The 25188-nt window shown below is 37.5% G+C and overlaps 1 protein-coding gene across 2 annotated transcripts in view; it reads left to right on the forward strand.

Annotated features, from left to right (window-relative positions):
- VCAM1 (vascular cell adhesion molecule 1) overlaps positions 1 to 25188 on the forward strand; it is a 39147-nt gene that overhangs the window by 4964 nt on the left and 8995 nt on the right. Inside the window, exons 1-2 of one of the 2 annotated variants that reach the window (XM_051625309.1) lie at positions 17997 to 20741; positions 22041 to 22156. The gene's annotated coding sequence lies outside the window, so the exon portion shown is untranslated. Of the gene's footprint in view, positions 1 to 17996; positions 20742 to 22040; positions 22157 to 25188 lie in introns of those variants that run through there. The other variant, XM_051625308.1, reaches the window with a different exon arrangement.

Here is a 25188-nt window from a genome sequence, read left to right on the forward strand (position 1 = left end):
TGCTTAGGAGCAGTCCTACAAAGTGAAACAGCTGCTTGTGAAAAATGCCATCCTAGAACCATACAGTTGGCAGTTGTCACATTTGCTGTTTTCAGAATGGACACACTGGTAATGTTTGCCTGTGATACTGCCATTAGATAAGGTATTAATTGTGAAAAATAGCTGTTCAGCTTGAGCTTCTCAGTAAGGCCAGATTTTTATTTCTGCAGCAGGACTTGGCCTTTCTTTTCCCTCTCTTCCTGAGACTTCAGAGTATAACTAAGTGAGGAAAGTGGAAGAGCAGTTGTGAGGGGAGAAACAGCAGGAACTACCATACATAGAAGAGATAAATTTGATATCTTGTTCTTTTATTTATAGCTTCATCTCAGATGGAAATGTCTTAATAACGTGCTTCCGACTGTGTGGAGTCTTCACCTGTCCCGTGAGAGTCTCAGGGCAGAATTAAAAATGCAGATATGCTTCAGGCAGAAGCTGCATCCATCCTGATTTGTTCTGAAGCTGGTGATGTGGTGAAGGTACAGTGTCAGTCTGAAAGCAATGAAGTGAGCATTAGCAACAGAAGAAAACTGTGAAAGAGAGAGCTTAAGAGACAAATTTGAGGAATCGAACAATTGCCAGAATTCTGCAAAGCGTTACACAAACTTTGCCTCATGTTTACTCCATTCAGGTGTCGCAGTGCAATGTCCTCTGTTTTCTTCTTCCCCCTTTGTCTGCCTTACCACTGTGTACCACAGTACTGGGATAGCCACTTCCTTCTCACCACAGGGCCTCTAACACTGACTTGGATGTAATTTCATGAAACACTGTTTCTGTGATTCTATATAAACTTTGCATCTTTCATTCTAATGTTCAGTAAAATGGCTGTAGCAGTGTTGTAGCTGTGCAGACAGGAGCAGCAAGGTTTGAAAAGAGGTAATAACCAGAAATATTGTGAAGATATTTGAGTAGTACTTCTTCGTATCTATGTTTGAGTATTTCTCCTTTGTCTTCTGTTGCATTTAATCTGTTATTATCTACACATATTGGAAATGCTTAATTGCAGGATTATCCTTTTCCATTAAAAAAAATCTTTCAATTAATCCTTTTTCATAAAGGTAGTGGTAAAATCTTGCAGGATTTGAAATGTACAGCCTTGTTAGCTCATCCAGTGAGCATAATTGTCCCCCTCATCAGAGTGGGGCAGGCCATCAGGCAGGCATCAGAGTGCCTGCCTTTAGGTTAGGTTTTTTATTTCTCTCAGGTTGATAACATGGAAGAGTAGGTAGACTGCAACATGGGAAAATAAAGAACAGCCTCAGTACTGTATTTGATTTCAAGGCAAAGGCACTTTTCAGAGCTTTTGCTGTGGCTATCAGCTTTTTTTTATGGTATTAAAAAAAGACAATAGAACTATCTATCATGTAAAAAAAAAGATAACTAAGGACACAAAAATTCTTCATTGTGTATTATGAGTAAATGTAAATTGTCTGGATTCTGCAGTAAATATCTTGCTTGGCTCTTCGCTGCTTATTGTGACTGTTGTGTACATGCTAACAGGATTAGGGAAGTCACAAGCAAACATAAGAAATCATGGCTCTGAGCTGAATTAAAGGCATGAATTATTTTATTCTGTTTCATGCATCATTAAATATTGCTATTGTACTGTCTACTGATTATCTATATTATACCTGTCACCTGGTAGCAACCATGGTTGTTATGGTAATGTCAAGATTATAATTATAGTCCCTTCTGCAATGTAGTCATACTATGCTAAAAAAATGTATTTTTGAGATGGTAGTGCCCCAGGCTTGGTCTCAGCCCAAACACAAATACATTTTGAGATTTTTGAGGGCAAATGATTTTGTTTCTGAGTTACTAACATTCAAGGAAAATTCTATACTTATATGTAGATATATGTGTATATATTAAAATATATTTAGCCTTGTATTAACATTCAAGGAAAACAGTATACTTATATGTACATATATGTATATATAATAAAAAATATGTAGCCTTTTGAACTATGGCTTTACTTCTTTTGAGATAAACAGAACTTGTCAGAACTTATTATCCGTTGCCATGCATCTTTTTGGCTGAGTTTGGGAATTTAAGAAAATTTAAAGATGTAGTTATTACTCAGAAATCAAAGAAATCATGTGAAAGCGCATCTGGCAGCATGTGGCAGTGTGGTGGATGAGCCCATACCCTTTTGGGGTACAACACATGGTGCCCCAGGTATTCTGGCTGTATTTCCCCAGATCTCTCTCATGGCAGAGGCTGATGACCTTTAATGCCCAGAAGCTGATCTGGGAACCAGAGACAGGTGTCCTGGGAGATGCTGGTTTACGAGACCACAGATTGTGGGTGGCAGGTAGAGTATGAAACACACGCTTTCAGAGAGTTATCTGAACAGATCTCAGAACAAATTTTAAGTCATTAATGGGTATCTTCTTCAGATTTTATTACTATCATTGGTCTGTGTTCCTTTTAGATTTGGGGACAGTTTTTAATTTAATTCTAAAGAAAGATATATTGTCTTGTAAGTATACAAATTTATAAAACAGTTCTTTTTCCCAAATGTAAGAAGGTTCTAAGAAAACTGTACAGAGGGATCTGTATGAGTGCACTTGGGGAGCAAATAGTTCAAAATAAAAAAACCCACTACATGTAAAACTAAGGGTCTTGTAACCATTGTCTCATTTAGTAACATCTAACACTATAAATATTGCACTAACGTAATTAATAAAATAGCTGATTAAATGCTAGTCTTATCTGTAATTTGAAAATAATTATGATCACCATAATCACGATAGAATGGCACATACAAGTTTTTATCTTTAAATAAGATTTCTGTAGAAATTGCACTGTTGTTTTGTTTCCTGTTCTCATCATTTATACATTGCTATGCTGAAATGCTGCTTTTTTATTAATTGATTTTAGGAACAAAGTTGGTGAGTTGTAAAATATTTTGGTGATATTTTGACATCAATATTTGGTTTTAAGCACGAGTGTACAAAGCAGTTTATGTACCAGCCATTCCTAGGTTGGCATAGGTACTTATTATGTGGGTACTTTTATTCGCATAATCTGTGAACAAACCATTGCCTAGAATGTCCATTAAAACATTAAGTGGTTGCAAGGCTGTCTATAGATGTTAAGCAACAGTGTGTGATGCTAGCAGGTGTGTCAGCAGTGAGGGTGGGTAGCTATGTCTGCGTGCTCTTTAGGAACATGGAGCCTGCTGCCCTGCAGCCTGCTCTTTCACGATGGCCAGTACTCAGTAGCACATCTATCCTTATATCTGCACAGACTGAAAGTGGTTTATGTGAAAAGGAATAAGGGCAGTGGAATCTTAGTTAGTTTGTTCATTATTTAGGGATTAAGACCTTATTAAACTCTGATCAGTTAAGTAGTTTGCTTGATAGTAGAATTTAATGGAAAATCTTTACCTTATTATTGTGTCTGAAGTAGTTTGAAGGCTTGGCTGCTTTACCACTGGGCATTAGCAGCAAGGTGTGTGTGTAATGATGCCAGTTGATGGAAGTGAACCATGCTTGTGAGACATAGCAGGAAATATCCCTCCTAGCAGTAAAAAGCATATCAGTGTATCAGAAAGAAACATTCAGAAAACTAAATTTGAACTTGTATAGTCCTGGCTCACCAGAAGCTGCCAAGGAAATGAGCCAGACCCAGTTGTGGAAGAGACTTTACCTGCTTTTCTACTGCAGCCTTTGCTCTGAGGTTACAACTTTGTCAAGGGGACTGGATTGGTTGTATGCCTGCATATAGGCAGGTCCTGCATATATTGGAAAAGCAAATGAAACTGACACATTTTTGAGTGGGTCTCAGATTCCAGGTTTACACAAGGAAATTTGTTATCCAAAAAGGGTTCCCATTTCACACAGCCTGTTTCAAGAAGTTGTGGATATTTCATGCCTTCTGTGCTATTCCCAATAAAAAAGCTTTTTTACTAAAGGAAGAGACAGACACCACCCCCTCCTCACCTCCCCCATGTCAGTTTTTCTCTAGCTTTTTTCCTTTCTTGGCACCTTAGGGAATCTTCCAAGTCTTTTCAAATATCACTACTTTGAGAGCAGGAATTTTTCTTCAAGAGACAAATACCTTCAGCAATGCAAGAGGACTTGGCCATCTTGCCCTTGATGTCCTGTGAAGTGTATACTAGTATTGGTATGGTGCCAGAGCTTTCACAAAGGCACAGGTGGCTTGCTTAGAGCATTGGTGTCAATCTTGATTTTCCATTTTGGAGGGAAGCATTAAGACCTATTCTGAAGGAAAATACATACTTCTGCCTCCCATTTTTTAATGATAATCAAAGAGAAATTTATTGAGAGGTTCAGTGAGTAATTGCTTCCCCTAATTCAGCTGTATGCCTAGATAAATAGTCAAGACTAGCTTGACAATTACATTAACAATTGCTCCCTGGGCCTCCTTTTGCCCAGGTAGCTATTTCCAGCACACAGAATTACTAAGGTCAGGAAAAGAGAAGCTAGATGGCACTATGGTCCAAAGAGATCATGTTCTGTTGGTGAACAGGATGAAGCTGTACAAGTAATCTGGTCTGAAAAGCCTCTAGAGTTTAATAGATAGCAGCAAAATGAGGGTCAGAATTCCTGAAGTGAAATTACAGAGAGAACAGGCTTTTGACTGATAAAATTATTTAGCTTTTGGGATTTTTTTTTAAAAACACTAACAGGCTTAATTTAAGCATACAGACATGAAAGATATTGCAGATGTAAAATGGCTTTAAGATTGCCTACACAGATAAAACTGTAAGAATTAGGTTGTGCCTTACTGCCTGAACATAACTTAAACATACACTCAGATACATCCGTTCAAATAAGATAATATGTATGGAAGAAGATTAGCAAAGAACCACATCTGTGCATTAATATCTGTGTTAAACAAAACCAATGCATTCATCTTACTGGGTCCATGAAGCTAGAGGGTAAAAAATTTCACCCTGATCCACACATGAAACTTTTCTTGGCTGATTTTTTAAGGATAAAGGGACTTGCACTGCAAAAATACAGATTTTGTACAAGCAAATATCTACGGTAGTTATTGTATGACACTCATTAAATCTTTATATACATACATTTCAACTTTCATATATTGATTTTTCTAATATCTGTTTTTAGAAGTAGTATTTTTAATCCTAAGTTTTGGTTAACTAATATATGTAATTAATTGTTTTTTATTTTTATCAGAAATAAAAGTCAGACAGTAATTTATTTATATGTTTTAAATTAAAATTACAGGCCAACCAAAGCCTTTATCTCACCTGTAATTACTATCAAAGTAGGCAATTTAAGAATTCCTTAGAAGAATGTAAAAGTTATTCAAATGCAAAATAAGTAAACAAAAATATCCCTGAGCTTTGGAAGTCAAGGGAGGTCTTATTTAATAATCAGTTTAAAGAAAGTCTCTGCATTTGAAAGTAAATAAAATCCTGGCAGCCAGACAACATGGTGTCTGTAGTGAGGCCAGTCTCTAGTATACTTTGCTCATAGAAAAGGGGCTTACTTTGCATTGTGTTATGTTTGAACCAAGGTCTTTTGTGAAAGGAAGAGTCCGTTTCTTAAAGGAGTTCAGCAGTTGTTACCATTGCTATACAAACTGGCAAGTTACACAAACATGTATCTGTCACAAAACAGATGTAATAAATGACAGATTTAGTAGTATTTTATCATGGCATAAGGTAACAATAGAATACCATACTATTCCCACAGGATTCAGTATGTCATTAATGTGACAGTAAGGGTTATGGATGGGCATGTAACTAATCTGGAAATGCTAGAAAAGCTTCAGGTCTAGTGGCCGGTAGGGAGGCTCTTGAGGATCTTCTGGGAACCTGCAAAAAAGGGCTAGTGAGATGAAGTTAAAAGCTCAACATTATTACAGAATTGTAATGCTTAAATATTTGCAATATTGCATAAGGTCAGTGAGGCAAATTCACAGAAATGCAGTCCTACAAGGACAGTTTTAAGGGATTAGCAGCTGAAAGAAAATAGTCGATGAGTAGGAATGCAATTGAGAAAATGGGATTGGGAGAAACAGGAGAAAAAATGGGGTTGGAAGGAGCAGGAGAACAAGACACCTCTTCGGAAGTTAAAATGTGATGATGGAGATAGCCAAAATGAAATACTGGCAAGAAACTAGGAAGTTTATTGGAGGTGCTTCAGGAGTGACTAAAAGAGAAGGAGTCTGTGGACAGAAGGCATAGTGGAAGAAAGTTAAAAGTTTTCTAGAAATTTTTAGAGAAGCAGGTTGGCAGCAGAATTGGAAATCTGAAGAATCAGGCTATTAGAATAACCATACACTAGAGTAGCAGAACAAATTTCCTTTGGGCTAGCAAAGAAAAAAATTCACTTACTTTTAACATGGCACTTAGTTAAAAAAAAAAAAGAAGTTAAATTAATTTTATAGCAAATATTCTTGGGATCTCCTCCAATTTTAGGCTACACTAAATTTGTCAGCACCTGATTTATTGTGTATTTGATGAATCAGGAGTCCTTTTTAGTTCCTGTGTTTAGTATCAGTATGGTGGGAGGATACACTCTAAGTTTAAATGGGAAAAAATTATGCTTCCCAAGAGATGGCAAACACAAAATCCCTACATGACCAAAATGGCTAACTGGAGGGATTTAGGAAGAAACTTCAGAATAAATTGTAACAAATTACAAAATGTTTTCTTTCTTTCAATATGTGAAAAACTCTAATTCCTGTTAACACCTTTTAGAAACACCACCTACTTGCTGATCTGCCCACTGCCCACTACCCAGAAAAAACAGCATCATCCAGTAAATAGTATCATTCCTCAGGTTTACATTAAGACATGGGAGATCATGAGCATTGTCCTTAATTAACCATGGATTACAGCTGCTTTGTTAAACACCAATCTTCATATTTTAATTTTTTTTTAACCTAATGGAAGTCTTACACATTTTTTTTCCCTTTATGGATACCGTACTGTGCAGTTTCCCATTTTTCTCTAGACTTCTGAGAACTAACAGCAGGTTTCATCCTTCAAAAGCCTTAAGCAATATAGTAGTGCTGATACTGTAGTTCTATAGCTGAGTTTTGCTTTGTGCTGCTTCAGCAACAAGGAGGAGGACTGTCCAGAGTACTGTCTGACCTATCAATGTTTCTGTTCTTTTCCTTTTTTTGCCATTCAAGTGCTTTCTCCTAGAATTCAAGGAAACTCACATTTTCTTTTTTCTGATGATGTGTCAAATCCTTTTAAAATAGTGTGGATGTTGGCTGAACCTTCTACAAATTCAGTCTATAGTGGCTAAACTGAATGAAAGCCAAGAAGTTCTCTAATGTCGATTGTAAGTCAAGGGTCATGTTGTATAAGGGGCAAAATACATGTATAGTGACAGGAAGCAGATTTTTCCCTATGTTTTAAGTAAACAATAGCAGGTCCAATTTCTAGTTATTGGTGATAGGAAGATCTCCTTGTTCCATCAGATTTCTGTTTCCTGTGACATTCTATAAGGTACATTGCCTTCATGTTTGCTGGCATTATTTGTATTTCTAAATGTGTGATGCAGCGAATTCTTAAAAATAACCATCAACTTTGGATTAATTTTCCAGAAAATGCTGATCTAAATAAAGTTCTAATTTTGGATTGCAGCAACTGCCCTAAAATAAGCACACTCAGCAAGAAATCCAACATAACTTTTTTTTGGATTTAGTGTCATAGGTGAACAGAGGAAAGCACAAGCTGATAAATTCAATGTACTTTAAATCTGTGAGAATGTTTAAAAATAATTGTTCTAAAAATTAGTAGAAGTTTGTAATTGCTTATCCTGCATTGAATCTGCTCATTTTGCTTCACCATCCTTGGACAAATTTATTATCCACAAGATGTTTAATCAAAACAATGTATTTTAAGGGAAAACTGCAACATATTTGTAAAATACTGAAAGTAATAGGATAATTAAATTTTGGCTGGTGACTGTTCACAGGAAGTCCAAACAAGGTCAATGAAACAGGCCCAGGACATTGTGAGCCCTCTAGTAGAAGATACAGACAGTATGTGAAAAATATTAACAGTTCTTAAAGGTGTTACTTGTTCTGAATTAATGATCAATCATTTATTACAATGAAAATAGTTTCTCAGCAATACTAGGAATGTATTAGATATATACAACATTTACTGGGATGTTAAGCAGGCTCTTTACTGACATAGCACTTTGCACTGTACTGATTTGAAGAGAAGACTAGAATTTCAGATAAGTATTATAGACACATTTATACGGCAGTAGAAACTTTTAAATTACTCATGCTTAATCAGTGTTTCTGGTAAATTAATTTGTTTAATGTTATTGGATCATGACATTTATTAATTTTGTTTATTTAAATCCTCTATGAATATTTGCTGCAATATTCCATTGCAAATTACATGACAAATTCCCAACCCTGTGCCAGTGTTTCCAGCGATACCCTGACTTAGTTGCAGTAACTCAGTTACAATGTCTCTTTTAGGCTTAAGAAGGCAGGCTGGAGAAGAGAGTAGGAGCTGAGGTTGAAAGACCATTTTTCTGCTTGCCCCAGTTTAGGATGCAAACTCCAAGCCTGCTACTGCATTTGCAGATAAAGAGACAGTTTGTGGAAAGCCACAGATCTTTCTTTTCATGTCCTGTTGAAACTTCTAAGTTTGCTGGCTGTGGTAAGAACTTATATGCAAGTGACTCCCGTGTGTCTGCTCAAGCATCTCTTTCCTTTACAGTTTTTAAATTGGCTGCAGCTTCCACAATTCTTCTCACCCACAAGACCCTTTCCTGGGAGCAGCAGCCTTCCTTCTAGAGCGCCCTGTGTAGGGAAGGGTAGAGATTCCCACTTGCTTCTCACTTGTACATCACTCTTTTTGCTTCTCTTCTTTCTCAGTTTTCTCTCCAAGTGTTAGCTTTGAGCAGTAATGCAGCTCTAAACTACAATATTTCTGTTATTAGCAGGAATGTCTAAAAGCAAATTGATCCAGCACAGGTGAGGTCTGAAGAAAAAAAGATGAGAACATTCATAATCAGTGGAACAAGCCAGAGAAAAGAGCCTCTCCTCCACGTGTCTGTTCTGCTGTCTGCAGCATTTGGGTGAAGAGGGTGTTAGTTTGATCACTTATGTTCCTTTTTCTTTTCTTACTGTTCTACTCTAGTCTTGCAAAATACAGGAATGATTTTTTTTTTTTTTTTAAGGGGGAGACCAATATCTAACAGTTTAATTTTTTACTGGGAAATAATAGTTATAAGCAGGAGATTTTTGGGACAACACAGGCCCCTATGGATCTCCATAAAATATCAGGAATGCAGGAATATTTTCCCATATTCTTAAACATTCAACTTCACCCATGACTCTGATACTAATTTTACATAAATAATTTTTTGTTGTAATAATGGATGTGGGGGGGGATTTCCATTTACACTCTTCTACAAGGGTATTTCCACAGCATTCAAACCCTCATTAGACAGCTGTCTGCTCTCAGTACATATGTATAAGATGTGTTCAGAGCTATTTAGATGTGATTGCTATAGCAGAAGTTGGGTAAAGTTTTTTTTTGCACAAGAACTGTAAGCCTCTGAGTTCATTGGTTAATGCTCTACCAACTAAGGAAAATACCTTTTACACCTTCTTTTTCACTTGTTATTTAAAGGGCTCTTTCAGCAAAACTCTTAAGCATATATGAGACTTCAGTTACATAGTTAACTGGAACTAATGTCTTCACTGAGGTTGTGTATATATTTCAGTATCTTGGAGAACTAATAAACAAAAATACTTCCCTGCAGAGTAACATTTAAATATTATGACACACCAGAAGGCTGTGCTGCCATTCAGAGAGACCTAGACAGGCTGGAGACTTGGGCGGGGAAAAACCTGATGAAGTTCAATAAGGGCAAGTGTAGAGTTTTGCATTTGGGGAAGAAAAACGCCATGTACCAGTACAGGTTGGGGGCTGACCTGCTGGAGAGCAGTGTAGGAGAGAGGGACTTGGGGGTCCTGGTGGACAGGAGGATGACCATAAGCCAGCAGTGTGCCCTTGTGGCTAAGAAGGCCAATGGCATCCTGGGGTGCATTAGAAAGGGGATGGTTAGTAGGTCAAGAGAGGTTCTCCTCCCCCTCTATTCTGCATTGGTGAGGCCGCATCTGGAGTATTGTGTCCAGTTCTGGGCCCCTCAGTTCAAGAAGGACAGGGAAGTGCTTGAAAGAGTCCAGCGCAGAGCCACAAAGATGATTAAGGGAGTGGAACATCTGCCTTATGAGGAAAGGCTGAGGGAGCTGGGTCTCTTTAGTTTGGAGAAAAGTAGACTGAGGGGTGACCTCATCAATGTTTACAAATACGTAAAGGGTGAGTGTCAAGAAGATGGAGCTAAGCTTTTTTCAGTGATGACCAGTGATAGGACAAGGAGTAATGGATACAAATTGGAGCACAGGAGGTTTAAGGTGAATATCAGAAAAAATTTTTTTACTGTGAGAGTGACAGAGCACTGGAACAGGCTGCCCAGAGAGGTTGTGGAGTCTCCTTCTCTGGAGACATTCAAAACCCGCTTGGATGCCTTCCTGTGTGATGTACTCTAGGTGACCCTGCTCTGGCAGGGGGCTTGGACTAGATGATCTTTCGAGGTCCCTTCCAACCCCTAGGATTCTATGATTCTATGATTCTATGATTATTTTCTTCAGTTTTGAGAGTCTGTAATGTGCTGAGAGCCTACGCTGAACTTAGTGTGAAGAGTATTAAGAGAATTTTTTTTTAATCTTTTGCTTTCTTTCACAAATAAGAGGAATTTTTATCCACTTTTTTCTTTTTGTTTCTTTTTTATTCTTCTCTCAAAAGTTTCAGTTTCAATATCTGAGAAATTTTTTTTCAGGTTTCCAGGTAGGTGGGGCATTTCCAACAAGATAACTGAAAGGAAGAATAGTAGGAAATCTTAATTAATTTAATTCTACTATTTTTATACAAATGAACTAGCTGAAATGACAGAGCTGGAACGAGGTCGGAAAAGAACAATAGCATGTTTATGCAACACTAGCAAGTAAGATGGGGCAAGATTTGGGAAGGACTTGGAAGCAAGGAGGTTGAGAATTCAGCTGGTAGTGGAAGTTATAAGAAATGTAAACAGGTTAAATACCTGCAGATACTATGCTACAAAATACCTGATAGTTCTGCTAGTTTTAGCTATGGGAGCAATTGCAGGCTACATTCAGTAGTGGCTTGAACCATTAATGGCTTGGGGAAAAGTTGTCAGCTGAGGAGTCTTGCTAATGCTTTTCAGGTACAAGTGCAGAAATGTCCAGAGGGTGTTCAACATATTGAATATGAGATTGGCTGTAATTCAGAATTTTAGAAACTGATTTGTGGTGAAGCATATAAGAAAAGAGAACATTTAGCCTGTGATCTTGGAAAGGACTGGAAAAAGGCACAAAAGCAGTTATGGTGATAGAAAATGCAAGAATGTGTAGAAGAGAATATTTAAAGAAAAGGACAGCAGGTTTTTGAAGTTACCCTCTCCAGAACTGGGGAGAGAAAATAAATATACGAAGGGAAACTGGTTGCATTGAAACAGTTTTATAAATTTGCAGATGATTTCTTAATTAAGGGGAAAGACAGTCAAACTATCTTTAATCTTAAAAATAAGATGAAAAAATAATTACCAACAAGAAGAGTTTCAAAATAACTCTTTACTTACTGGTAACTGAAAGGAAATTGAAAGAGAGCTCAGGTACTTAAAGAGACACTTCTGCAAGAAAGGTTCAAAAATTTCATAAACCTTGTGTGAATTTGAATGCTGGCATGACTGTTCTGTCACAGGAGAATAGCCAGGGTTTGGCACCATACAGATTCATGAGGAGAGAATGACAGAGCAAGTTACCTTTGTCAGCAGATTGTCTTCATCATTCTAGGGTACTGCTGTTTGCTTGGACAAAAGTGCCAAACAGTTACAGGGAACTAGAGGCTGCTAAGGCATATGATAATCAAGAAGGAAGTATAGGCATGTGATAGTGAAGAAGGAAATATTTTAAGTTCCTTTGGGTCTGAGAACAATTTTGTATATATGGAGAGCTACGTGCTTCCCAGAGGAGTCTGCGATATGAAGGGGCTCACAACAGACACCGCTGGCTGCTTGGGATCAGGTGCCCAGGTTCTCCACAGATGCTGGACTGTTACCTATGAGTTGCTCCTCATCCAAGCTTCACTAATATGAGTTATCATTGTGTTTTATAAGAATTACTGTCCCAGAGCAAGTTTTTTATCAGGTCTGTTTTTAAAAAGGAAGTTTTTTCCTTGTGTAACTGAAGGACTCTGCATGTGTTTGACTCCAGGGACTAAAGTTTCAGTCTCTGCTCGGAGTTATTTCACAGAATCATAGAATCACAGAATGTTAGGGTTTGGAAGGGACCTTGAGATCATCGAGTCCAACCCCTATGCCACAGCAGGACCACCTAGGGCAGGCCACACAGAAACACATCCAGACAGATCTTGAAAGTCTCCAGAGAACAATACTCCACAACCTCTCTGGGCAGCCTGTTCCAGTACTCTGTAACCCTTACAGTAAAGAAGTTTTCCTTATATTGAGGTGGAAATTCCTGTGTTCTGGTTGGTATCCATTGCCCCTTGTCCTATCACAGGACACGACTGAAAAGACATTGGCCCCTCCTTGTTGACACCCACCCTTCAGATATTTATATACATTAATAAGATCCGCTCTCCTTCTCTAGACTAAACAGCTCCAGGTCTCTTTGCCTTTCCTCATAAGACCAGTGTTCCAGCCCCTTAATCATCCTTGTAGCTTCTGTTGGACTCTCTCAAGTAAATCCCTATCCCTTCTGAACTGGGGAGTCCAGAAGTGGACACAACACTCCAGGTGTGGTCTCACTAGGGCAGAGTAGAGGAGGAGGAGAACCTCCCTTGACCTGCTGGAGAGACTCTTCTTAATGCACCCCAGGATTCCATTGGCCTTCTTGGCCACAAGGGCACATTGCTGCCCCCTGGATAACTTGTTGTCCACCAGGACTCCAAGGTCCTTCTCCACAGAGCTGCTTTCTAGTAGGTCAGCTCCTAATCTATACTGGTGCATGTTGTTACTCCTCCCCAAGATGCAGGACTCGGCATTTGGTCTCGTTGAACCTCATTAGGTTCCTCTTTGCCCAGCTCTCCAGACTGTCCAAATCTTGCAGAATGTCAGCACAGCCTTCCAGTGAATCAGCCAGTCCTTCCAGCTCTGTGTCATCAGCAGACTTACTGAGAATATACTCTGTCCCCCCATCCAGGTCAGTGATGAAGAAGTTGACCAGCACTGGACCCTGCACTGATGCCTGGGCTACTGCACGAGGTCTCCAGCTGGACTCTGCACCATTGATCACAACTCTCTTGGCTCTTTTGTTTGGCCAGTTCTGAATCCATCTCACAGTCCACTCTTCTACCCCACACTTCCTGAGCTTGCTCACAAGGATGTTATGGGAGACAGTGTTAAAAGCCTTGCTAAGGTCAAGGTAGACTATACCCACTGGTCTCCCTGCATCTACCCATGCATTCACACCAGCACAGAAGGCCATCAGATTAGTCAAACATTATTTCTCCTTGGTAAAATTCCCTCAAGGTGTCTGGAGAAAAAGGTGTCTGGTTATTGGAGAAAAAACAGTGAACTTCTTGCAAAACAAACTGCTGTGAGGATCTTGGTCTTGCTTGGTGTAATATCCTTGCAGAAGTGGATGTGTTTGTAGGAAATGGGACACATGGGTGTCACTTCCCATATAAAAACTGTCTAGAAGCTGGATATAGCCTAAAGCTGTTTTTTCAGTTGCTCCGTTACAATGCCATCTCATTTTTGTCTGTAATCTCTAAAGCATTTCCTCATAATCATGAGGATATAACAGCAATTCCCATTAGTAACAGGATTTAAAACCTTTCCCTTCCCTTGCAGCATATTCAGGGGATAGTAGATGTACTGAATTGAACACGTGTTTTCAGTGTACCTATGCTCACATAGCTGATGTAGATTAACAAAACGTGTGAGATAACCACCACTGATTAATTTACTGGGTTTTTTCCACACCCTTCTCTGGAGCACCTCAGCTCCATTAACTTTGAATGCCTAATTTGTGCACCTGAGTTTTCAGATTAATAAGCATCACTACTACTTTAATTAGGAAAAAGATATTTCTCATTAACTCTTATTGGGGCTAAATGAGGCCACAGGTTCAGGTACGAAGGATCTCCCTTGTCCTCCAACTTGTCATTCATTCCCGTAGTCAATCTATGTTGTATAGTAAAGGAACTGAAAGTTTCCTGGCAAAAAAATATGTGAGCATGTAAGTAAACATTATCTTCTTTCACATTTTATAGCTTGTGGATTTGCAACCTTAATAGCATTTTTAAACATATTACCATGTTGCAGAAGTTCCTTCATACTGTGTCATACTGACAAGAGACCAGAGGAATGCCTTAAACTTACAGCTCCACAAGAGCAGCTGTGCTGTTGAGCTATTATAGATTTTTTTATATGAGTTGACATTCTAGTAAGATATTTTTAAATGTCCATCCAGCATTGTAATATATGAGATTTTCTTCATGTGGGCCCTATAAATCTTGCCACTAATAAGGCATTGCAAGTTCTTTATTTGCAATAACTTCAGAAATTATTGGCAAGGATTTGAACAAGCCATTGAATTTTGATTCTTTTGGACCAATTCAAAGGGGATGGAGCCTTGCCTTCCTTTTTAAGGTCTTCTGAATTATGAATGACTGCCAAGACAAGCAGCCTTTGCTAGGAAATAATGTTAAAACAATGCAATAGGTCACTGGATGTTTCGCTCCACATTTTTTTATATACAACCTTTTGGGGAGCACAGGGAGGCAGGGCTTTTCATTTGAAACAATAAAAAACAACTAAATATGATTTAAAACATTTTTTTAAAGGAAATTTAAAAATCCTAACACAGCTGGAAACTAACTACTGGTATGTAGCACTGAGCTTCTACAGTCTGTTTTCCGTCAGAAGCAGTAATCTATGGCTTCCACTTGTACACACATAAACAAGGTGGTAATAATGGCATTCACCAGCAAAGTGAGAAGAATGTTCATAAATTAACTTAAATTTCAATAAATCTGAGATAATGTTAACTATAAATTCAGGAAATGGTCTCAAGCTGCACCAGGGGAGGTTTAGACTAGACAGTAGGAAGAACTTTTTCACTGAAAGGGTTGTCAGACATTGGAACATGCTGCCCAGGGAGGTGGTTGAGTCACCATCCTTGGATGTGTTTAAAAGTTGTCTAGATGTGGTGCTTGGGGACACAGCTTAGTGTTGGACTTGGTAGAGTAGGGTTGATGGTTGGACTTGATGATCTTAGAGGTCTTTAACAACCTAAGTGATTCTATGATTCTAAGAATGGGACTAATAAGTTCATGTTGAAATGAGTTGAATTTCTCTGTTTGGTATGGAGTCTCTTAATACTGAAAAAATAAATTCAGATATAGCAGTCCTTGTGGCATTAGGAAACAAATTATTTGTATTTTATGTAGCTTTACTAAAATAGGCATTTGAAGTAGTAATCTGTAGTACACACACATCACTAAGTAAAAACTTATTCTAAAAGAAGTTGTAATACATAGAGAAACAGATGTGTATTTTCTCTTTTGCATATAATTACTTAGTATATATGCCACTTAGACATTAATAACTTATATTTATATATCTGCATATGTTTCACGTAGAACAGAATATTTTAATATTAATATAGGCTATAAGGTTTTGTGTTTTAGGGAGTTTGTGACTGGGAAAGGATATCCTTTCAAAGGGATAGAAGAGAATGGGATTAAACTGCAGAAATAAACACCTAAATATAGGGTATCTGCAAATCAGTAGGTGTCCGTATGTCAACCTGCACAGTTACTGAAGTTCAGTAAAACTGGTCTAAGTCATATGCTAGAGAGAATGTATAAAAAATTTAAAAATCAGATTTTAGCATGGCAATGATTTGAACTACTAGACCATCACAAACCTTAAGGTTACCTTAAGTTTCCTTTTTTTTTTTTTTACATTTTTTTCTTCTGTTTGTCTAGAGCTTATTTTGATTAAAGGTTAAGTATTAAGCTCACAGCCTAAAATACAGGTAAAATACCACAGGATTGATGAAATGAGGAAGATTACTTTTCTTAGCTGAAGAACAGCAAGCACTGTGCTTTAGTAAGTGAGAATTCATCTCATTTCCAGTCAAATGTTTCACATTTCCTTGAATTAAGTAGGTTTTGATTTCAGATACTGATGCTGTCTGATGATATAATACATGTTTGTTGGGAAAGTTTCAGGAAGTTTCTTGCTGTATTCAAAGATAAAATGCTGGAATTTCATACAAATTTATACACATCAGTATCTACCTCTTTTTGTATGTATTGTTCATTCTGCATGGATTTTGAGTTCTTAAAAAAAAGTGTGATTTTTCACTGTTGGAGGAATAATGTTTGCACTAAAGTAATCTGAGCCAAAGGAGGAAATCATACGTCAAATAAAGGGGCATAATAATCTGTAGAAATAAGCACATTGTTTAGAGCACTGCTTGATGCACTTGGCTTGTGATGTGCAGTATTAGTCTTCTGCTGTTGACTATTGCTGTAAGTTAGAAAGTGGACCAACAGAAATGCTGCTGATGTGGCAAATGATCTGTTCCTCAGGCAGATTTTGATGGAGTACACTACAGGATTGCACTTCTGGCCTGAGAACGATGGGTCCAGGTGGCCAACTTTGTCAGGACAATAAATTGATGTTCTTTCTTCCCTGTCCTGGAGGAAGTGTGGAGGGAAGATGGTCTTCCTTCCAAAGGATATTTGCCTTTGCCATAGTGATAGAAAAAGCTGATTAATAAATCAACCAGAAAAACAAAACAGATGGGTCAGAAAACTTGTAGCAAAGGAAAAAACAGTGAGAATATTGTATATGTCAGGATTCTGGTTGCCATTTCATAAACAAACTTCTTCCTATTTTTGTATATTTTACTTGGATTTCCTGTTTCTTTCTTTATCCCCTTTGTGACACTGGGATTTTTTAAAGGACTAAATCCATAGAAAGGTTTCATCAATGGTATATTTGGAGAGGGTGGAAATGTGTCTGCTAAAAATGAAAAATGTTTTGAGTGGCAAGAGATGCAACTAAAATGTTAAATGCCAATTTTCTTCCAAGAGAAGAATGGAAAGGAACACACCAGGAAAAAAAGAAGTTATTTTGACTACATGCATTAGAGATTTACTATTTTGTAGGTTTCCTCTGCAACCTCTTCTTATTTTGAAATCTTTGACATGTACTTTCAAGTTGTGTTACAAAACCAACTTTCTCTCTGTAGATAAAGATATTTATTCTTTGTGATAAAATTTGTGAACTTTTGTGCTATGGCAAATACATCCTTCTGACCTGTATCCATGCTTTGTACTTGAGCCTTGAGCTGAGTGGTCTGTCATAGCAGGAGATTGCTTATAAAGTACTTAAGAGTCTTGTTCCTCATGACTTCATTAACACAGATCCTTGGTAGCAAAGTAGCTTTTTAGTTTTTCGGTCATTTCAGTTTCTAGTGGTACTGAATGTGATGCTTTCGATTTTAAGAAATCAATTAGTAAGTCATTATACATGTGAAGGGGACAATGCAAAGTCTAATAGTGTCTCTAGAAGGCTGACTATTGAGTCCAGTGGAGTTTAGATTAGGCTAGAATGAAGACCAAAGCAAGAAGGTGACATCCTTAACTTAGGGAAAAACTTACCCTTTAGAGGTGGATGCCAACAGGCAGCTGTGTAGCAACATGTAGTGTGAAGTTAGTGGATGGAGAAGCTGCTACACAACAGAGGCAGCCAAAAAGTGGTAACAGGACTGTGAGTTACCTGGGAGTAGCACATCAGCAGCAGTTGGCAGGCAGCAACAGCCATTTTGCAGTGCAAAAGTTTGGCAGAGTCTCTGTGCAAAATTGAGCTGCTCAGAAGAGCTCATTTGATGAAGTGTTATTCTGGATTCAGGAATGACTGAGATTGTTTTGCAGTTGGGTGGAGAAAGAGACATTTTGCAGCAGCAGTGCAAAGGAGAGCTTCACAGAGCAGTAGAATTTGTTTTAGACTGGCAGAACAAAGCAGGTGATTCCTAACTTGTAAATAAACTTAGTAATATTAATTTATATTTTTATAGACTCTCTGGGATAAGATTTTCAAAGCCTGCAAACTTTTAGAATATGTCAGTAGATGTATTTCCAAATCTCTTAGGGATTTCTCAAACTTCTTTCAGTTTGCTTATAGGATTTTTTCCTGTATTGAATTGTGCTCTCAAAAACACAGACTAAACGTATAGAAACCATCCCTCTCTAAGTCCCTGTGTAAGCAACTGTATCACTTGAGCTTTCCCCATTATCAAGCTTTTATCTTTTCATCTGCTTTTTGGCCAGTGTCAGAAATGAGATTCTGGCTCGATAAAATTCTGACTGATCCAATACAGGTCTTTATATATTCTGATAAAAATCTAAGTTTGATAAACCAAAAACTCAGTGGTGTGTTAAAGTCTGAATCTCTCCTTATACAAAAACTACACTGATAAGCACGTTCAAGCAGGATTTCAATTCAGAAATACTGTAAATGAGGAGGAAAGAGATCCAGGGTACTACCTATCCTCTGGCCTGTTTTCCATGATTCTTGAAAAGATGCAGAGGAATATTGAATTAACTGGGAAAACCCTCATGAAAAAGTAGACCTTTATGTAAAAAAATTTTTGTGTTTCTTTTGATGTATTATGAAAAAGATCACAAGCAAATAATTCTAAATGTAAGGAAGAAAAAGCAGCAGCAGAATTTATGGATGAAAAGGGTTCCTTTAGTGTAAGAAGATAAAAAGTATAACCTTCAACCCAAAGTACATAATGTGTTTTATAATACATGAAAATAAGAGAATATTATCTGCATTTTCTTTTATCTGAAGTATTTGTGGTAGCACCTTCTGTCTGTTCATCTGAACTACTTGAGAAGACAAAACATTTTTCCTAAAATGTGTGAAGACAAATTTATTCAAGTTCCAGGAAGAGCATTTTCCTTAATATCCATTTCCTGTTTTCCATTTTTTCTCTGCTTTTTGTTCTTTTATCTATTTGCATTACTTATTGTGTTTTGGGGAGCTACTGTAAGTTATTCCTGAGCAGAAAGCTGGGGTTCGCCAGGAAAGATTTTAAGCTTTAGATTAAGAAGAACTTTCAGTGTTTGCAAGAATTTGTTTCACTGCTCTTTCAAATAGCCTCCCACTATGTGGATCCTGGAAATTTTACGAGAAGTTTGTGGCAGTGTCTGGCATTCATTCCTGTGTTGAGTAGTAAATTTCTCAGAGAAGAGCCTGTGAAATTGATCTCTGTGAAAAGTACTGTTACATTGGCAGGAATAGTAGACTTCATTCCCTTTTAACAGCAAGATTTTAAAACTGCCTTGGACTCTTGGGTACTTACTCCCTATTCATTTGGGAAGCATAAAGTAGCTCTCACTGTGACTGGACACTTCTGTGTGTTGTTAACCCTGATGTGACAGTGCAGGCTATACTCACTTTCACTCCAGGCTCTTGAAATTCCATGTACTTGAGAGAGGTCTCTGAATAATGCAGACATTTCCCTTGTGAGAGACAGCAAGCAATTACAGCCCAGATAAAACTGTAGGTTCTGTATCATGTATCAAGTTAGGCTTCCATAGCATTTCACCTTCAATGACCTTAAAGAGTAAGAAGAGATGAAATAAACTGTTACAACTGGTATAACTTGGTTATTATGAGATTACCAAGAAATTACAGATAACTTCTTATTGTGTGGGGGTTTTTTTTGGTTTGTTTTTTTTTTGTCTCCTATTTCTCCTAATTAGATCCTGCCAGGATTTCCAGTTATTCACAAGGGTTTGCTTTTAGCTGCGTGCCAGAAAAGTGCTATTCCTAGTCAAGTCCAGTGGAGAATTGTGTCTGTCAAAGCGCTGAACTTGACTTAGTTTTGATCATCTTAAAAAAGGATCAGAAGGATAAAGTTAATCTTAAATGGCATATTGTACAGTACAAATCCTGGCAAAAATAGACAAATACTGTAGTTTTAAATGTATTCATTAAAACATTGAATTTTATTTAGAAGTGTAAAAAAAAAAAAAAAAAGGATCAAAGTAAATTTACAGATCATTTTATTGTGTTCATTCAAATAATCTAGAAAACTGAGTGTAAGATAGTTTGCTCAAAATCTCAACAAATTCACCCTTGAACATACTCCTGGAAGTTCCTTTGTCTTTATTCTGATGGTCTTAGAGATACCAAGTCACCATGCTACTTGATATCCTGGATGCAGGAAGACGTTACAGAGGTAAGACTAATCTCAGGATCGTGAGCCTACCAGAATGTAAGTGGATTTGGCCCTTGATCACAAAAGGATTCCATACCACTTGTGCAGCATTTATATCTTTTCCTTATCTTTTAGAAACTGTGGACTGCACAGAAATGTTTTCTTTCCAATTAAGATATCCCAGGTTTGTTTTTTTTGGGGTTTTGTTGTTTTTCTTTTCTTTCCTCTGGGTGGATGATTGGACTCACGGATCATAGAGATCTTTTCCAACCGTGACAGTTCTGCGATTCTGTGATTCTGTCAAAGCCCAAGCAGTAACTCCACAGTCATCTGACCCAGTCAATAGTGATTTCATTCAACAGTGAGAGAACCTTGCAGGAAAAACATACAGAGCATTTGTCTGGAGCTGAGCTGTTGGAAGAGAGGTACTAATATCTTCATGCTGTGGAGCTAATTATAGTCAAAAATTAAGTCAATAGAGGTAAAATTTATCCAACCAAAAGGGCCATTAAACCACCTGTTCCTTATGAATCAATATTCACATGTAATTCTGGGAAATTTCAGGAGGAATCCTTGGCTAAGAATCATGGGAATGTCAAAAGTCAAACATTTCTCAAGCTAATTCAGAACACACCTTTATCCTGCCTGACAGCAATTTCAAACACACATCACATTTCTCAAGTTGTCTCTCTTATCACTAGAGGGTAACATGGTTTATGATAGAGGGTGACACAAGTATGAAAGCCAGTCTTTCTCAGTTGTCTGTATCAGACAACAAGGACTGGGGCTTTGATGCCTAGCCAAGTAATTGTCCTGAAAGGGGAAATAAAACCCAGCAACTTGCATCTTTCTTACCCTTGCTTGCCTAGAAAAACCTCACCTGCCCAAGGTATTTATTAATTAGCTGCTCCTACATTAGTATATTCCTTCCATCAAAGTGTTAACAAAGCAAGTAGTTAAGATGGTACCTAACTGTGTGGGGAAACAATGAAAAAGAGAAATAGTTGATGTAACAAAACAACATGTTGTTGATTTAGGGCAGAGCACGTTCAAGAGATAAAGGAAAGGTGCCAGATCTTTAACAAATTTACAGCTGGATTTAAGTGTCACTCTGTTTCATACTAAAAAATGAGTGTACACACACACACACCTCTTTTACTACAGAAAAATGCTTTCTCTTGGTTACTTGTCATTTTGTCTTGATGGAATTAAAAATCAGTCCATTCCTTCTTGTTTTTATTTGGAGGGTCATTTTCTTTAGAACTTTCAGTCCACTTTCAGAGAGGGAAATGTGAGAATATCTAGATAAAATAAATATTTCCTTATGTGTCTTTAGAAAAAAAAAAATTAAATTAAAAAATAGAGCAATCTGTGTAATCCTCACCTATATGGAAGCTTTAAAAATTATTATTATTGCATCATGCAATGTTAATTTGTTTAATACCTTTTGGAATTCCTCTTTCTGGACAAAGATAACATTTATATATACACCAGTCCAGCAAAAATAACATCTATATAGCTAAACACTGCTCTTCAGAATATGAATCATTGTAAGAGAATAAAGAATATAGTCTGTGATAGACAGATGGGTGTATAATCAATTAGTAGCAGTGCAGTTATCAGTAGCCTGTCTAGGAGAATCCAAGTTCTGTATTTGTTCTAGCTGCAACGGTGTCTTACAGACCTTGCTCTCATCATTCCCCTTTGTCTTTCTGGCTCCATAGGGACATACATGGACCTCATGATGGAAGAGCAGGAAGGAGAAGGAAAAGAGGGAAATGACTTGATAGCCATTTTCCCATAGTCAAAGATCTGCAAGGGCTTTGGACAGCAGCTGCTGGTGAGTAATAATGAAGTGTGGTCAAAAAGTTCACCACCCTTTTCTTGATGGCATTAATCTGATAATGTGAAATGCTGGCCTAAATGAGGTACACAATGTTATTTAGTGATACTCAAATTTCATGTAGAGTGTTGGGGGAATCAAATAGCTTCCTCATATTCCTTGTTAAATGTTTTCAGCTCACTTTATTTTGCCATATCCCAGGCCAGTATCTATACTTCAACCGAAATTCCATTTTATTTTTTCACTCTGACCACTTTTAATGAGTTTTTTCTGAAAACCTGTAATTCCAATGAGAAAAAAGCCTTAATCATGTCTCAGATTATTTGGCTCAAAATAAAAGCAGATCTGAGCTCTCACTTCAAAATTCCCAAAGACATTTTGAATACTTCAAGGCTTGAATTTGAGTTTGGCTCTTGAGATACACAGGAGAATGTTTCAAAGGGGAAACTTTTTTTATTTTTATGTATGTCCTATGAAGACAATAGAAGTTCAGCTACCCAAACTAACAAAGTTTGATTTACAGTACAGTACTTGGCAGTCTAAGTATGTGGATTTAAAAGTTATTAAACAGTTTCACTTTTAGATCCCACATCACTAAATCCATACTTTCATTTTTTTAGAAATAAGATTTGGAATTTCCACAGCTTGTTTTTTACCTGAAACAAGAGACTAAGATAAAAAGTAGGGACTTTTTTTCTGCAGTGACTTCTATTTTTTTTTTTTAGATTAACTTCTTTTTCCTTCTGTGATGTGAAATAGACAATGCCTCTGAGTAGAAGAAATTAAGAAATTAGCTATTCTGTAGTCTATATAAGTTTTCATAGTTCTGTATTATTTTTTCTGGCATCCATCTTTTGTAGATGCTGGATGCCTTCAGACTAACCAAAGAGGAAGTGTCATAACTGGGGAGATGATGCCTGGGAAAGATAATGAAGGAAGTAGATGCATTTATTTTTATATGAAGTATTTCAGAAATTCCAGAAAAGGGAAAGAAGAATATGATAAAACTTTCTTAAGTTGTTTCTTTTTTCACTTTTTTTCAATAGATGACAAGTTAGACGTGGAGTACAATTGTAAGGTCTGATGTGGGTTACAGGGTAATGCGTTGGTGTTCTTTTTGTAACTAGGAACAAAGTTACAATTTCTGAAACAGACACAACCCTTAAATAGATCTGCATGTAGATCTCATCCTTCCCATCCAGAAATGAAAATTATAGGGAGTCAGTGATGTGCTCCTCCCCTTCTTGGAGGCTCCACAGAGGTTGTATTGTCAGGTGATGAGAAAGAAGGTGGAGGGAGTTGGAGAAAGCAAAGGGTCAGGGAAGGTCTGAGGATCCAAAAAGCCAGTAGGCACTGAGGAAGGAAAGACAGTCTATAACTGGTATAGCAGGCTTGTTGAGGTTGCTAAGAACTGAACATTTTGAGGCTGGCAGATCATATTCTGCTGTATAAGCCATATGGTCAGCAGTATTGATGCATGTCTTTCAGGTCCATGTTTTTTCAGTTACTTGATCAAGTATGACCATATTAAAGGTGTTACCTGGGATGTGGTGCCTGAAGGTCATTCCATCTTCATTGATGCAGATATATTTTCCCTCTGAGAATAGTTCTCATTTGAGTTACAGCACATTCCTCTTGCTCTTATTCTTTAAGTGTGATCATACAGTGGAAGTTTCAGACATTGAAAGGTTGAAAGACGTTTCATAGGTTGAAAGTTCTTCATCCCAGCTGCTTCCATAAAGCATAAGGAACTTTGTAAGAGGCTTTGTTATACTCAGATGTCCAGTGCACATCCCAAGGAGATCTTCCGTGAGATGGGTGAGGGCTGCAGTTTGAATGGCAGACCTAAGTATGACCTTGCTGTAATACTTCTATGTTCTGAGGCTGAAGAACTGTTGAGTCAGAGTTAGCTGTTTTCTTACCTGAGCGTCATGCCTTCCACAGAAGAATCCTGCCCTCTCAAGCTGATGGGTCACAGAGATGCTTAGTAATAAACAGGTTGCATATGTTTCTGTGTTGGGGCCCTGTATAGCAGTTATTATTCCAGCACTGGGCATTTTTAGCAGGAATCCTAAATAGTCGCTGTAGATGCAGATACTGTGATTAAATGCCATGAAGCATTTTATTACTGACACAGGAAACAGTATGTTGAATTAGATTAATTTCCTTCTACCTTTTTTTTTTTTTTCCCCAAAAATCTCCTCTGCCAAAAAAGAAGGATTAGCCCAGTTTGTAGGCTCTTAGCCATAAATCACAAAACCAGTGGAGAAGGTTTTAAGAGAACAAATTCTGCATGAGGCTTAGCCTTTCAGCTTTCCTCTAATAGCCTCCATGAGACAGTGCAGTACATTAAAAGTGAAGGAAAAGGGTTAGGAATGTTAGATAACATGTTGCCTAACGTGCATTTTGTTCAAATAATTCATTAAGGTATCAAGAACTTGTGATCTGTTTTGACTAGAAGAAATAAATTTAATTTCATCATGTAGGTATTAAGCAGGGTTGTAGAAATTAAATCAAATGCTTAGCACAGTTCTGAAATGGTTTTCTTTTCTTACATTTCAGAAAAGTCTGAAGTAAGTTTCAGTTTCCTGAAATAAATTTGTGTTTTCTGATACCAGGCCAAAAATGATGTGTTCAGTATTTCTAGACTCCCTTCTGAGACACACAAAGTTTTTATTTTTGTTTGTGCCTCAAAGCCTGATAAAAGTCTCTTTTGATTACCAGATGTATTGGAAAGCATATATTTATACCCAATGCTTAATTGTTTTAACCTGTTTGCCTTTAGCAATATTTTGGTAATACTTGTTACATTCTAGTCATTATTGTGCTCTGCATGTGTCAGAATTTCTTCCAGCTGATGCTATAATACTTGATCTCGCAGTGAATCTGGATGCATCCTCTGGTTTTCTCCCCAGTGTCCTCCTCTGTGCCATCTGAATAAAAAGCTAGATAATCTGAATTCTTGAAGTCAACTGCTAAAAGTTTTTAAGTGACCCCTATTTGTTTTCAGATAGAACAGCCAGTTCTGA

The sequence above is a fragment of the Apus apus genome, chromosome 7 (assembly GCF_020740795.1).
Source record: "Apus apus isolate bApuApu2 chromosome 7, bApuApu2.pri.cur, whole genome shotgun sequence".
Lineage (NCBI taxonomy): Eukaryota > Metazoa > Chordata > Aves > Apodiformes > Apodidae > Apus > Apus apus.